Genomic DNA, 13,407 nt, shown 5'->3' with positions numbered 1-13,407 from the left:
CTCGGGAGTGCTGCCGTCGGCCGTTGGACGTTCCAACTGCACCTGCGCAATGGAACGTTCAGCACTGGAGCTGGACGTTCCAAAGCAGCTAAGGTGTTAAAGGGAATGATTTTACATGTGCAGGAATATGTTTCACCATTGGGCGAGAGTGCCAGCTTTGGCGATGGACAGCTACATTTTTCACCTGTGCATGGTGAAACACAGGACTGGGCAATATTGTTGTACATACGGCACACCTGCATTTCAGGGGTAGCGGAGTGCTGTGCTATGCCAAGGAAACTGATGCCACACTCAGCCTCTTTTATTGTAAATATGCCATAGACTTATGAGACACATGACTGGTCATTTGACATTGTATGTATGCATGTGTGCTTGATTACAACTCCTTTAAACAACCATTATATGACTTGCAATGTATTTTTTAATGATAACAGCAGCCCAAGGGGCATGTGAATGTACCCCCAAGTACATATGTATTTGGCATTTGATCTGCAAACAGTGTGGGTGGACACTGAGACATAAATAGATGGATGGAAAAAAACATTACTTCCCCTGTTCCTGGTTGTTACCCTCTGGCTGACGTAGCTGGTAATATTCAGCACTATCCTGTCCCTCTACTCCAACCAACGACTCCTCACAAATGACTGCGGACATTTATTCCTTCAAAGCATCAAGCTCCTCCTGTGGCGCTGGACTTCCATCTCCGATCTGCAGTGCTGCCTGTTGATTGCTGTCCAGTTTTTACTTAGTCCTGTGCTTAGCATCATTCCAGCACTTTTTGGAATTGGTTGCTGTCCTTTTGATGTCTGCTACAGCATTCACCTTGCTAACAAATGACTGCCAAATTTAATTTTTGGTCCTCAATAACACCTTAGAGCTGACGAAGAGCTGGTGTTGATTCTCTCTAACCTCCGCAATTAGAATCTTATTTTCCTCCTCACTGAATCTAGATTTCATTTTCCTCTTACATTGGGACTCTGACTGGTCACTTGTAACAACAAGAGAGGAAGGGAACGGAAACAACGCTCCTACTCCCCTTGAGAGAAATCACAATAACAACTAAGGAGCGTCATACCAATGAAGCCTAGAAAAAGACTAGAAAAAGAGCAAGCATGTCGCGACACTCACAGTCCAGGATCAACTGTGAGTGAAACCTCATTAGGTTGTTCAGAAAGCCCTCACTCACCAACCTAGTTGGTGACATGCTTCATCATCGGGCCCCACCAGGAGAGGCCGAATACCACCCTAGTGTGCTGTAACGCCAGGTTACAGCAGAGTTGTTTTTTTTTTTGTGATACGTGAAGTGTGAATTTAGTGATTTAAAAATGTCTCAATCATGTCAAAAAAGAAATGTATTAGTTTTGCCAATTGGACATATAAAAACAGAACTGTAGGATAAAGGACTAAAATTAAAAGTCCGGTTTTATCCCTAATGTGAGGTCAACATGTTTCTGCCCATGTGAGAGTAGTTAAACAGGCATTCGTCAGGACCAGTGAAATAAAATGTGATACAGTGTAGTGATGAACCCCGGTGGTATGGGCGCGCTAAGGCCCACCCTTGCCTGTGGTTACTAGTGTTAAAAAGCTGAATTTTTCTTTAAAAAACACTGTAATTAGATTCCGTCACAATGGAGTGGAACCGAGTTTATTCTGTAAAACAGAGACAATAATGAACAACAGACAGGACAAAAAAAAAGACAAAGTAAATTAGGTATATTCATATCCGTTGGCATAGGGTTAAAAACAACATGCTTAGTTGCTCTTGGGATGTGCTTGTCGCCATAACAAACACAAGAGTAAAATAATGAGTGAACTCGTGCACATACAGTATTACCATTAACCTTGTGGAGTTTGCAGGGACAAGCCTAATAACGTGGCTATAGTCAAAATGCGGGCAGAATGGTGTTGATATGCCCATCTAATGCTTATACCGAACACATGTCACAAATGAAGAATGGTCAGCCAAGCTGCCTAGTGCTGTTGGGCAAAAAAACTAAATAAAAGAAAATGTAAAAACGTCCTTACAGAAAGTGCTAACATTTAGAGCACCATGGGTCTCGGGAGGGGGGTGGTAGCGAAAATGGCACACCCTGCAAGATAAGGAAGTAGCAATAATGAAGAGTGAGTGGAAAATAATACAATAAAACAATTTGCTCATCTCATATTCACAGTACTCATGCTCTATTTGCTAGGCACCCGCTTGGTATCTGCGTGAGCACTCACTTGCCGGACCCCGAAGAACATCTTGCTCAAGTTAATCGGGGTACATAAAGGCAAGGAGGTAGACAGAAACGCCACCGCCATCGAACACGTAATGGGCGTGGTAATCGTCATCGAGCGTCCTTGCCAGAGGATTAGTGGAGGACGTGGCCTCGTGAATGTAAATGCCAATCATGGGGCGCGATCGAGCATAGAACGACGACTAACCAATCAGAGTCTGCAAAACAATGCAAGTAGCATGTTGTCATGGCGAGTCTGCTCAACAGAGCGAGTGTCGTATTGTGATGGCAACCACAACCAATGTTAAAGGAAGGATGCCTCACACTCAAGAACAGATAGAAATGAAAAATGGTAAAAATAAAACTTAAAGCCAGAATATAATACGGGCATTCCAGATACGCCATGGGTAAGAAGAGTAACAGTCCCCGAAGTCACGGGACAGGATAAATGTTGAAACGCTAGTAAGATGAAGTGCGTAAAAGCAATGTGTGCCTAGAAATAAGAGGGCAGCAAAATGCTATACTAAATGAAAGAAAAATGGATGAACGGGTTAGAAGAAAAAGCGCAATCATATAATGCATGTAGAAGTAATATATGTCTAGAGACTGGAGGGCAGCAGATCGCTATCCAGAACCAAGGAGGTAGCTAGGGGGATAAAGTCAAATATCAAACATAAGATACACCAAACAGGTCCATAAGGGAGCAACAAAGTGACACCCCACTGACTCAGAGGGCTAACTCACATGTTGAGGAAACTCTTGTTCGAAAAAATCAAGAGAGTAACACATAAATGGCTCAAAAGAGTAACGTATATCAGCCTCAGAAGAGCGCAAAACCACATTAGGTCTGGACAGTAGACTGATAAACAAGCATGTATCAGGGGGTTAATTTTGCAGCACAGATGCCCAGGGAATGTTATCATTAAGACCCAGCAGGTTTGTGCCAGGCTAACTTGTTTTTGTGACTGACTGTTCATCCTCGCTGTTGGGGGAAGGGGGGGTTGTTGCTGCTGCTGCTCTGGTTCCAGGTTGCTTTGTGGTTTGTTTTCTTTTTTCTTTGGGTGTTTGAAGTATTTTGTGCACTATTTTCCCACTAGATGCAAAGAAAGTGAAGTCGGGCTGGCTAACGTGAGTTTTCTTGCGGCTAGTTGGCTGTCCGTCACTTTTTTCATGCTAGCGTCAAGATATTTATTGCAGTGACACTCAGGTTGGTGCAACCTTTGCCGTTGATAGCTTATCCTATCGTATTGTAAATATGTTGCAAAAATGGACTTAGTTTTCAGTGATAGACAGCGTTAAAATAATTGCCGATAACCAGCGTAAAAATTTGTTAGTGGTGATTACCCAACCTGTTTTAGTGTATCTATTCTTTTGTACTGAGCCATGTGCGAGTGAAGTCTAGATATCACACTTGATATATAATTGGATACATGACTCTCTAATAGCATACAGTGCTCTGTTACCGAGTGTGCACATGCATCAGTTAGTTTCTAAAACTTAAACCAACAATTCTCACTTTTCAAAACCTTTTTCTTAATGGCATACCTACATAATTTCTCAAATATTTTTTCTTGCGTATTTAAAACACATATTCAGCATTTCTCAAAGAAAAGTTACACACTAAATTAAGCTAGCACAAGAACTCCCAAGAGACATTTTGTACTATTAACCCTCTTAAATTTTAAGCACAGCATATTTAAAGAAATACACCACCCTCAATATGTACATGACATTTTCAACAACCTTAAAGAACATAGATCACCATGTAAACATATAAGTGATTTCATAATAGATTTACACCTTCAGGCCATCTTTCCAAAAATATTTAGTTCTCGACATCTTTAAGTTAAACTCAAGAGTCTCCTTGCACATATAACTATCTGCAACTAGAAAAACCACATCTCACCATCTAAACATATGTAAACCGGTCATGTGAGTTAACAACCACATTGACAAACACTTCCTAATGCATACTTAACAAGTATTACTACTTTACAATTCATGTACAGGCTCAGCACATTTTCTTACCTTTTATTAATGACTACATTACTCCTTTTTAATAATGTGACTAAAAGTACTACAATACCCAGAATGCAATTAACATAGATCTGTCTGTTCTGCATATTACTCTTAGACATTTAAAACATTGTCATTTTTTAAGGCATGGCTCATTGTAAGCGTCAACAGTACTAACATCTTAAACACATAGCCTCTGCCAGATACAGTTGTCCTGATATTTTATTTACATCACTGTGATACTCTTTTTTTGTATATCCGACTCCCATATACATCTTTATTTCTAATGTACATTTAAAAAAGAAAAGTTATGTACATACCATTGAATTGAGTTTGTAGATTATATTGTTGTTTCAGCTCTTTCTGGATAGTTTTGACACTGTTAAGATTTGTAAACACTAAGCAGAAGAAGGTTATACCAACCGCATCCAAAGCAACTATAAAATGGCAACCACTTCAACTTTCCACTCTATGATCATGAGAAAGGCAACAAATGACATCATGTCTTTCATTTTAGACTACTCTATCTCCACTTCTGAATGGTTAGCATCAGTTAACCCTTTCTCTCATTTTCAAAACAAGGTTCCTGCCTCCTAGTGCTGGCGAAAGAAAAGGGACCCCAAACCTATATTTAGCTTCAGTTTAAAAAAATGTAAATATTGCACAACAGTTCAGTGCATAGTCCTGAGTTTGAAATTAAAGTTTAAAATTACTTAAATTGTGTCATAACTAAAATGTTCTGTCTCTTTAACACCCTTCTCCCAATATGCACTTAGATCAGTGTATCTAGCAACCCAGTGGAACCAGTAGGTCACAAGTTCACAGCACATTCTAGAAGGAACATGCTAATTTGAAAATATGACGTTACAATGCACACCATTACATAGAAAGTTTTTACAACACATGCTATTGCATAACATAACATGTGTATTTGTAAAGTACACGTTCACCCGGAAGCATCTTGGTGCTGAATAACAGATGTTTATTGTTACCCGACTGAATGGTACTCATTTTATTGACCTCAGATGGATGAAAAGCTGGATGGACCCAGTGGGATTTGACGGTGACCATGAGGTCAAACACAGGCTCTTGTAGTGGATGCATTAGTCCACTGAGCCACCAGACTCAGCTACAGCGCATGTAGATATTCATACATTGTAACTACCCTTACAACATAGACTAGTACAGTCTCCTAAATACTTACTGGGGCATTCTTGCTGAAACTGTGGACGCCGACAGCCATCCAGTGTCCCTGCCCTGCAGCCCTCCCGCCGCCGCATCTCTGATCATCGCGGCCGCCGTGAGGAGGACTGCAATCACCAGGGGGCATAGCGGCAGAAGCCGTGCACGCAATTTCCAGCGCTCGGAGACGCTTTAAACCGGACACACTCCCGGCGGAGCGGGTGTCTCCTAAAAACTTACTGGGGCATTCTTGCTGAAACTGTGGACGCCAACAGCCATCCAGTGTCCCTGCCCTGCAGCCCTCCCGCCGCCGCATCTCTGATCATCGCGGCCGCCGTGAGGAAGAATGCAATCACCAGGGGGCATAGCGGCAGAAGCCGCGCATGCAATTTCCTGCGCCCGGAGGTGCTTTAAACCGGACATATTCCCCGCGCCGCGGGAAAGCGCGCGGGACACGCCGGGCTAAGCCCCGGCAAAGGGCAGGCCCTCTAAGGCCCTCAGAGGCCAGAGGAGGCTGGGCTGGGCCACCCCTCTGTCGTGCAGGGCTCAGCATATACTACTTAGGTACTTGTACCTCGTTCCCTTACTCATATATCGTGTGCTAATTTATATCGGTTTCTCTGTTGTACTATGGTTCGGTCACTTAGGAAAGACCCTAAGGTCACCACTGCATGTACAGGGGGGGGTGGCAACTGGTACTATCGATCAATTTCTGACACGGGCCAAAGTGGTAATAGAAAAAGAGATAGCGCTAGTAGAGAAGTGATTGTCGTTAGATCTTCTAACAGGGAAACGTTCTTCTCTTGGTAAGATTGGATCATCTGTCACACCTGAACCAGCCCAAAGCAACACCCCATTAGTCATCCTGAGTCCCGTTTCTAGCCTCACACAAGGGGAAATTGAGAACGCCGAGGCATGTTCACTACTAAAATCAACACCAACTAGTTTGGATTCTCGTGCCTCTTGTGTTTCACCACCCCTATCACCTATTCCAGTATTGTTGTTACCTACACCTGTGAATCCCGCACACGTTAACATTGTGATACTAGAAACTACTAATATTAGTACTACTGACCCACCAGGCAAAAGAAAAAGAGGAGCTAGCCCACTAAAGGACGCCACAGTAAAGAGGCACAAAAAAGTAAAAATACAAAGGATCCCTCGACAGCCTGTGCAGCCCCCTGGTTCACTCTTAGTAGTTATTGACAAACCCCAACCAGTCACCCAAGGTTGTAGTGAAGAGAGGCTTTTTGAGAAAATGGAAAAGTTGGTTAGATCGTTGATGCTACCATTGATTGAAAGGACGAAAATTATTAATTCCAAATTAGATCATCTGGAAAATTTAGTTTCTGGAAATACAACCAGACTAGATATTATAACAACAGCTCTAAAGAGTCCAAAGGCCTCACTACCTACTACTGTCCCACCAATCACTGTCCCTAGTAGTAATAGCGCAACGATGCAAACTAATACCACTGCACTTACAGTTACCCAACCTGTCAAAACCACTGTAAATAAAAGCATGCCAGACACTAACTTACTGGGGTCTGCTAGAAATAAAGCTGCGAGGACAGGTGCTACGGCCAAGAAACAACCTGAGCCGCGCGTTCAAACAGCGGACAATCAGTGCAAGGGGCAGGGCCTTATGACTAACAAGCATATCCCCCAACGAGTTCCCTGTGTAAACCTCCCTCCTGAGGCAGTACCCTACACAATTATGGTGGGGGTTCGTGGGATTGGAACCGAGAAACTGGAAACACATAAGGACTAGAAGAATAAAGTCATTTACTGGCTTTATACTAATAGAACACTCCCCCCTTCTCTAGTACGGAGATACTAAATGTTAGGAGGGTAAGTTGGGTAGGGAACACTGCCAAGGACATAGAAGGTGATCGTGTCAGCATGAGTTTTAAAGATCCCTGGGTGGACGATTTTATCCGTACGGAACCAAGGTTCGGGAGAGAGGGGGATATCCAAACACTAGATTTAAACTATTTTTATCCTGGCACAAAACACGGCCCACCCTTCCCCCCGCGCCATGTATATAGATGGGAGCCATATGTAGCAAATCCCTTTGATAGGGCTATGTTACAATTACCCCTATCAAATCAATTTGAGTCCTTTTCAAATTTAGAGGGGGTAGACTGACTGTTACATACTATTGATCCCATTGAAGCCATTGAGCCTAACAACAAAATGGTCTGGAGGGGTACGATATATGAGCGTATTTGGAAACACCCAAAGCGGTTCAAGCTTTAAATAATGGTCAGGAAGAGGGGCAAGAAGAAGGCCATGAAGTTGGGCAGGATGTGGATATGTTATACCAGCATCCTGTTGAGGGAAAAACAGATAACAGAAGAAATACCACGAAAGACATAGCCCAGAATGTAGACTCCCCCATCAACCTGGATAGAAACCAAAGTGGGTTGGAAACAAATACTAGTATAGAGGCGAATGTTTCATTAAAATACAACAATATGCCTTTAATTGATATTACCCATACAACTAGTCCCAGATTACCACCTCCACATCAACCAGTACATGAAACTGGAGATGGATTGAATATTACAACCTGGAACATAGCAGGTATAAATAGTAAATTTAACACTCCTTTTTGGAATGATTTTATCACCCAAGGGCATGGCATAATATGTCTCCAAGAGACATGGCATAGAGACCAAATTACCGTCGAAGGTTACACATCCTTTTATATAAATGCCGAAGATTCTGTTGCTGGCAGGGCCAAGGTTGGTTAGTTGACCCTGATTTCTACTGGGCTTACAGAATTTAAATTAGGTAAACACATCAATGTTGGCCCTTAAGCACTTATAATCTGTCTCAAGCACCAAAAAATTAATGATTTAGTGATTGTTCATTTTTATAATAAAATTTTTAATGCCAGTAGAGATTTAGTGTTACAGGATATAGAAACAGCATTAGATAAACTTCTCGTAGACTATAGAGATTGCCCAGTTATACTCTGGGTAGGAGATTTTAATTTGCAAGTTTGCGTAGATGCCCAGAAGGGGATCTGCGGTACCATCTATAATCACGAGGACAGAAGTACCATAATTTACAATCATTTTCCACACGACACATACGGTCTGGCACTGAACAGCTTAGCCGCCAAATAAGATTTAGAACTCTAAGACTGTTCTAAAATGAGGGGCAACATTAGGTGTTCAACATTTAAAGGTAGGAACTCCAATTCCAACATCGACCATATACTAGTTTCGAGTGGTACTGCGTATTGTGATTTATGGATAGAGGAGCAAGCAGTGAGTGATCACAATAGTATCTCACTGACATTACTTGGCTGGGGTTTTTAAACTCAAACTTACAGTAAACCGACACAGGAAATCCTGGCCTCTAGACCAAATGGACCAAGAATTAAGTGGGCTAAAATCAGTCCTAATAAACTCCTAGCAGAGGTAAATGCCAAATGCGGTGCCGAAATAAGTTACTGCCTCAAAGATGTGACTAACCCTGAAACTATGTTTTCCATGATCAATAAGATCAATGTAACAATAGAGGGCCTGTTGACTGGTAAGAACTACAAACATAGAGCCAAACAATCGGGCTGGTTTAATAAAGATTTACAGAAGCCTTGTCTTCACTAAAACATGCGCTGCTAACAAAACCAAGAGACCCGGAACAAATTAGGGAAAAGCGGCATGTTGCAACGTTAGCAACAAGGAAAAAATAGTTACAAGTTGAGGCATGGCAAAATTTAGACATGGCCGCAACTACAATAAATAGCAAACTCCTGTGGGAGACAATTATTTGGCCATTTCTAAAGAATGACGCTATACCTGTAGTAACTTCCAATGTTATTTGTAAAGCATTGATAGAACACTTCTCTAAGGTTTTTAACTCAGATGGACTGTTTTTATATACTTCTGGCCTATGGCCGACCGTTCCGTTATCCATTACCTTGAATGAGGTTCAGGCAGGACTTTAGAAGAGCAATGGTGGTAAGGCTCCTGGACCGGATGGCGTACCTATAGATCTATATAAACATGAAATGGACTTATGGGCACCCATCCTAACACGTTTATTTAATGCTGCAATTGAATATGAACTTCCTCAGACTTGGGGCCAATCAATTATTGTACCACTTTTTTAAGAAGGGTTCAAGGTCAGAGGCATGCAACTACCGACCCATCTCCCTCCTTGATTCATCGATAAAAGTACTAAGTAGAGTTCTCTTAGACAGACTGGAAACGTGGGCAGAAGAGGAATCTATTTTATCACCAGTACAGTATTGTTTCAGGAGGGGGATTGGTACGATGGAGCAATGCATCAACCTTGACCTTATTATCAATAAATATACAACAGTAAAGGAAGGAAGCCTTTTTTTATGTTTTGCCTACCTAAGTTCTGCTTTTGATTTGGTCGAACACTCACATTCTAATAGACATGGGTGCACCCAAAGAGTTCATATATTTCCTTGCCAGACTATATGATACACTAACATGCAAAGTACGTTGTGGGATGGCCGGCGAGTGCAACCCTTATTTTAAAGTTAACAGAGGCATAAGGCAAGGATGCGTCTTAGCACCACTTCTGTTTTCTTTGTTTATGAATGAGATAGATGCGATACTTAGAACGTCCGCTATGGATGCGCCATTTATTGATGGTTAGCCCATTCCAATTCTGCTTTACGCAGACGACGCAGTCCTTTTATCGTGTACTCAAAAGGGTTTGCAACACCTCATTGACAACTTTTCTACATTCATAGTTAAACGGAAATTGGTAATTAACAAAGGTAAAACTTTCATAATGGCATGTGGGAAAAAGACCAAACAAAATAGGACCTTCTTTTTCGATAATGTCAGATTAGAACCCGTTAAGAAATTCTGCTATCTTGGGATAACCTTTTCTGGAGATGGGGGATGGACCAGCGAACAGGAGTGTGTACAGTTAAAAATGTCTAGGAACACCAACAGTGTTTTTAGATTTGCAACTAAATTGGGGAACCGCAGAATAAAATAAATGATCCATATTTACATTATGAGGTGTTTGCCATCTGCACTGTACGGGGCTGGTGTGTGGGATAATAACATTAACAGCTGTAAGCTGATTCAACATCAGGAAAATCATTTTTTAGATCGCTTATTATGTACCCCAGCATCTGCTTCCATTGAGATCATACATAGGATAGTAGGCTTACCCTATATTGGAGATTTAGCTGCATTACGCCCACTTTCCCTATGGAGGTCTATATGGTCCAAAGCCGAAACAGAATTCACCCAAAATTTAATTAAAGACTGCTTAAAACTGGAACAATGCATGCGTATCCCCTGGTTTAGGCACATCCGGTTTTGGTTCAAGCCAGTTTTTGACTTTGACCCTTTTCTGAATCCGGAACTGGGCGTTCCTTTCCCAAAAAAAGAGCTAAAAGATCTGTTTCTGGAAAATGCAGAGAAGACCAGGATCACCAGATATGCAAGTCAATGTACATATGCATTTTATAAAGAATATAATGCCAAAGGAGGCCTCCAGCAATACCTGATAACTGTTACTAGAAGTTCCCATCGTTTCGTATTGACACGGCTGAGATTAGGCACTGTGCACCATCTTGTGTCACTTCCCGATACTGGAAGGAACAGCGTTTTGCCCTGTCCATGTGATGGGACATCCAAACAGAGTTGTTGCCACTTTATGCTCTTCTGTAAATTTTATATCTCTTTTAGGAAATTATATTTAAAGCCTATGTTTTTAAAATATAACAAAATAACTAATACAGATGCCCTGCAGTTAATGTTCGAATTTATTAGTATGGATATATGTTTCTATGTAGCTACCTAAATTTTAAAATGCGTTTCCAGAAGGAAATCGATCATCATATGATTTAGAACAATATGATCCCTCTGTAATTTTAACGAGTTTTTATATTGTCGTCTGTACTGGTTTTTAATACTGTATTTTTAAAACCCCAAATTGAACACTAATCATAACATATTATTTTATTAGAATCTTTAGAATTAGAAACAATATATCTAATATGAAATCTGTACTATTGCCATTTATATGTGTCATTTTAATTTTACATTCTAAAATTGGGATTGTGTATTCTGACATTATATTCAAACGTCTTATGGAATTAATGTTATCAACTACCCGCAAGATGTCATGATTGACAATCTTGCAAATTTTACACATTTAGAAAAAGTTTAGTTTTACCCTATTTATAGAGATATCGTTCATGCCCTTGTTTAGTATGGCATCTGTATTCTTAAGGCATTATAGCGTATAACTTTTATTTTTCTGTCTGCTATATGGTTATATTTTATATACCGAATAAAGCATTTGAAATTTGAATTTGAAATTTGACTAGTACAATACCTGTATTTACAACGCATAAAGGATAGCATTTTTCAATATTAATATCATTTTTTTTCTTTCATCAAACACCCTTTGGTACGGGATGCAAGGGATACAGGGGTCTTGGGTGGGGGAGTGTACTAATACTCAGGTGTTCATTTTGATACCCGGGTGGTGATATAAATACTCAAACAATCATTTTAAAACTTGTATATTAAAAAATACATATATTTTTTTAAACTGAAAACAGTTACCCAAAAATAAAATTACACAGTAATGTTAATTTTAATGTTAATGTTATAAGGATTTATAAAGAGGACAAATACCCGGAGGTGTCTTGTCGCTGAGAACACAGTAAGCCCGCTCTAGCGTCTAGTTCTAAAAAAACTAGGTTTTTATACCTTTCCACTTGGAAGAGTGGTCCAGAGTTTTGCGGTGCCATTGAGAAAGCTGCAGCCACCCCAGTGCAATGTTCGATTTCTGGGCACTTATAATGAAGAAATAGAACACTTTTGCAAGGACTAAAAATACAAGAGATAGTTTTAGATACAGCCTCCACAGCAAGGCATTAATGGCATACAAAGCAAGAGTAAAATGATGTCCTTCAACGATTTCTACAACATCAGGCAAGCCAACCTGTAATCAAAATGAATGCCATTCAAAAACGAAACGTAAAAACCAAACCTTCACACACAAAATTAAAAATATACATTTAACCAGGTTTTTAGTCACACGGAACAATGTTTTCTTTAAAAATGTTGTTTACCCATTCAAAACTTATATAATAAGCTGACCACCATTTGGTTCTCAGTGGTGCTCAGACTTTCCTAACAACCACACACATCTGGTGAAGGAGAAGAAAACTGACACTTTCCACCTCAGGGAAGGTGCTAGTCAGTGTTAGGGGGCAAGATTACTATTCTAACTCCACAGGGTGCACTTCCCAGGGAAGGTGCTGGCCAGTGTTGGGGGGCAAATATATATTCTTACTCCACAGGATGCATGCCTTAGGGAAGGTGTTGTTCAGTTGTGGGGGCAAAGGTATTGTTATAACTCCATAGGGTGCATGCCTCAGAAAAGGAAAAATTCAGTGGTGGGGCAAACTTAATATTCAAACTCCACATTCTGCATGTCTGAGGGAAGGTGCAGGTCAGTGGTGGGGAGTAAACTTACTATTCTAACTCCAAAGGGTGCTTGCCTCAGGGAAGGCGCTGGACAGTGGTGGGGGGAAAATTGTATTCTAACTCAAAACATAAAATCCCATTTTGTATTTGTTTTACACAGATTAAATCAACATCTGCTAAAAGCATAATCATCAAAACCATCAAGTGGAACATCCAATCAAACAACTGTGTAAAAATCAAAAAAGCATCCACAGGTAAACTAGTTCAAAAATATAATCTGCCAACCAAAACTAACACAAATCTTTATTTTCAGCAACCATAAATCCAAGTAAACATGAATCATTTAAATTGCACCTTTCCTTTTAGCCCTAACCAACATCACCCAGAAGGGAGAAAGCCAAAACTCTAAAAACAACTGAAAATTCCAAAGTACAGCAGTTAAAGGAGGAAGAAACAAAGAAGGAAACCTTACAATGGCGAGGTATACAACCTCAAAATAATGAACATTGCTTATTATCTTTCTCTACTATTCAACATAA

The sequence above is a fragment of the Lissotriton vulgaris genome, chromosome 4_1 (genome assembly GCF_964263255.1).
Source record: "Lissotriton vulgaris chromosome 4_1, aLisVul1.2, whole genome shotgun sequence".
Lineage (NCBI taxonomy): Eukaryota > Metazoa > Chordata > Amphibia > Caudata > Salamandridae > Lissotriton > Lissotriton vulgaris.
This window is presented reverse-complemented; position numbering follows the sequence as displayed.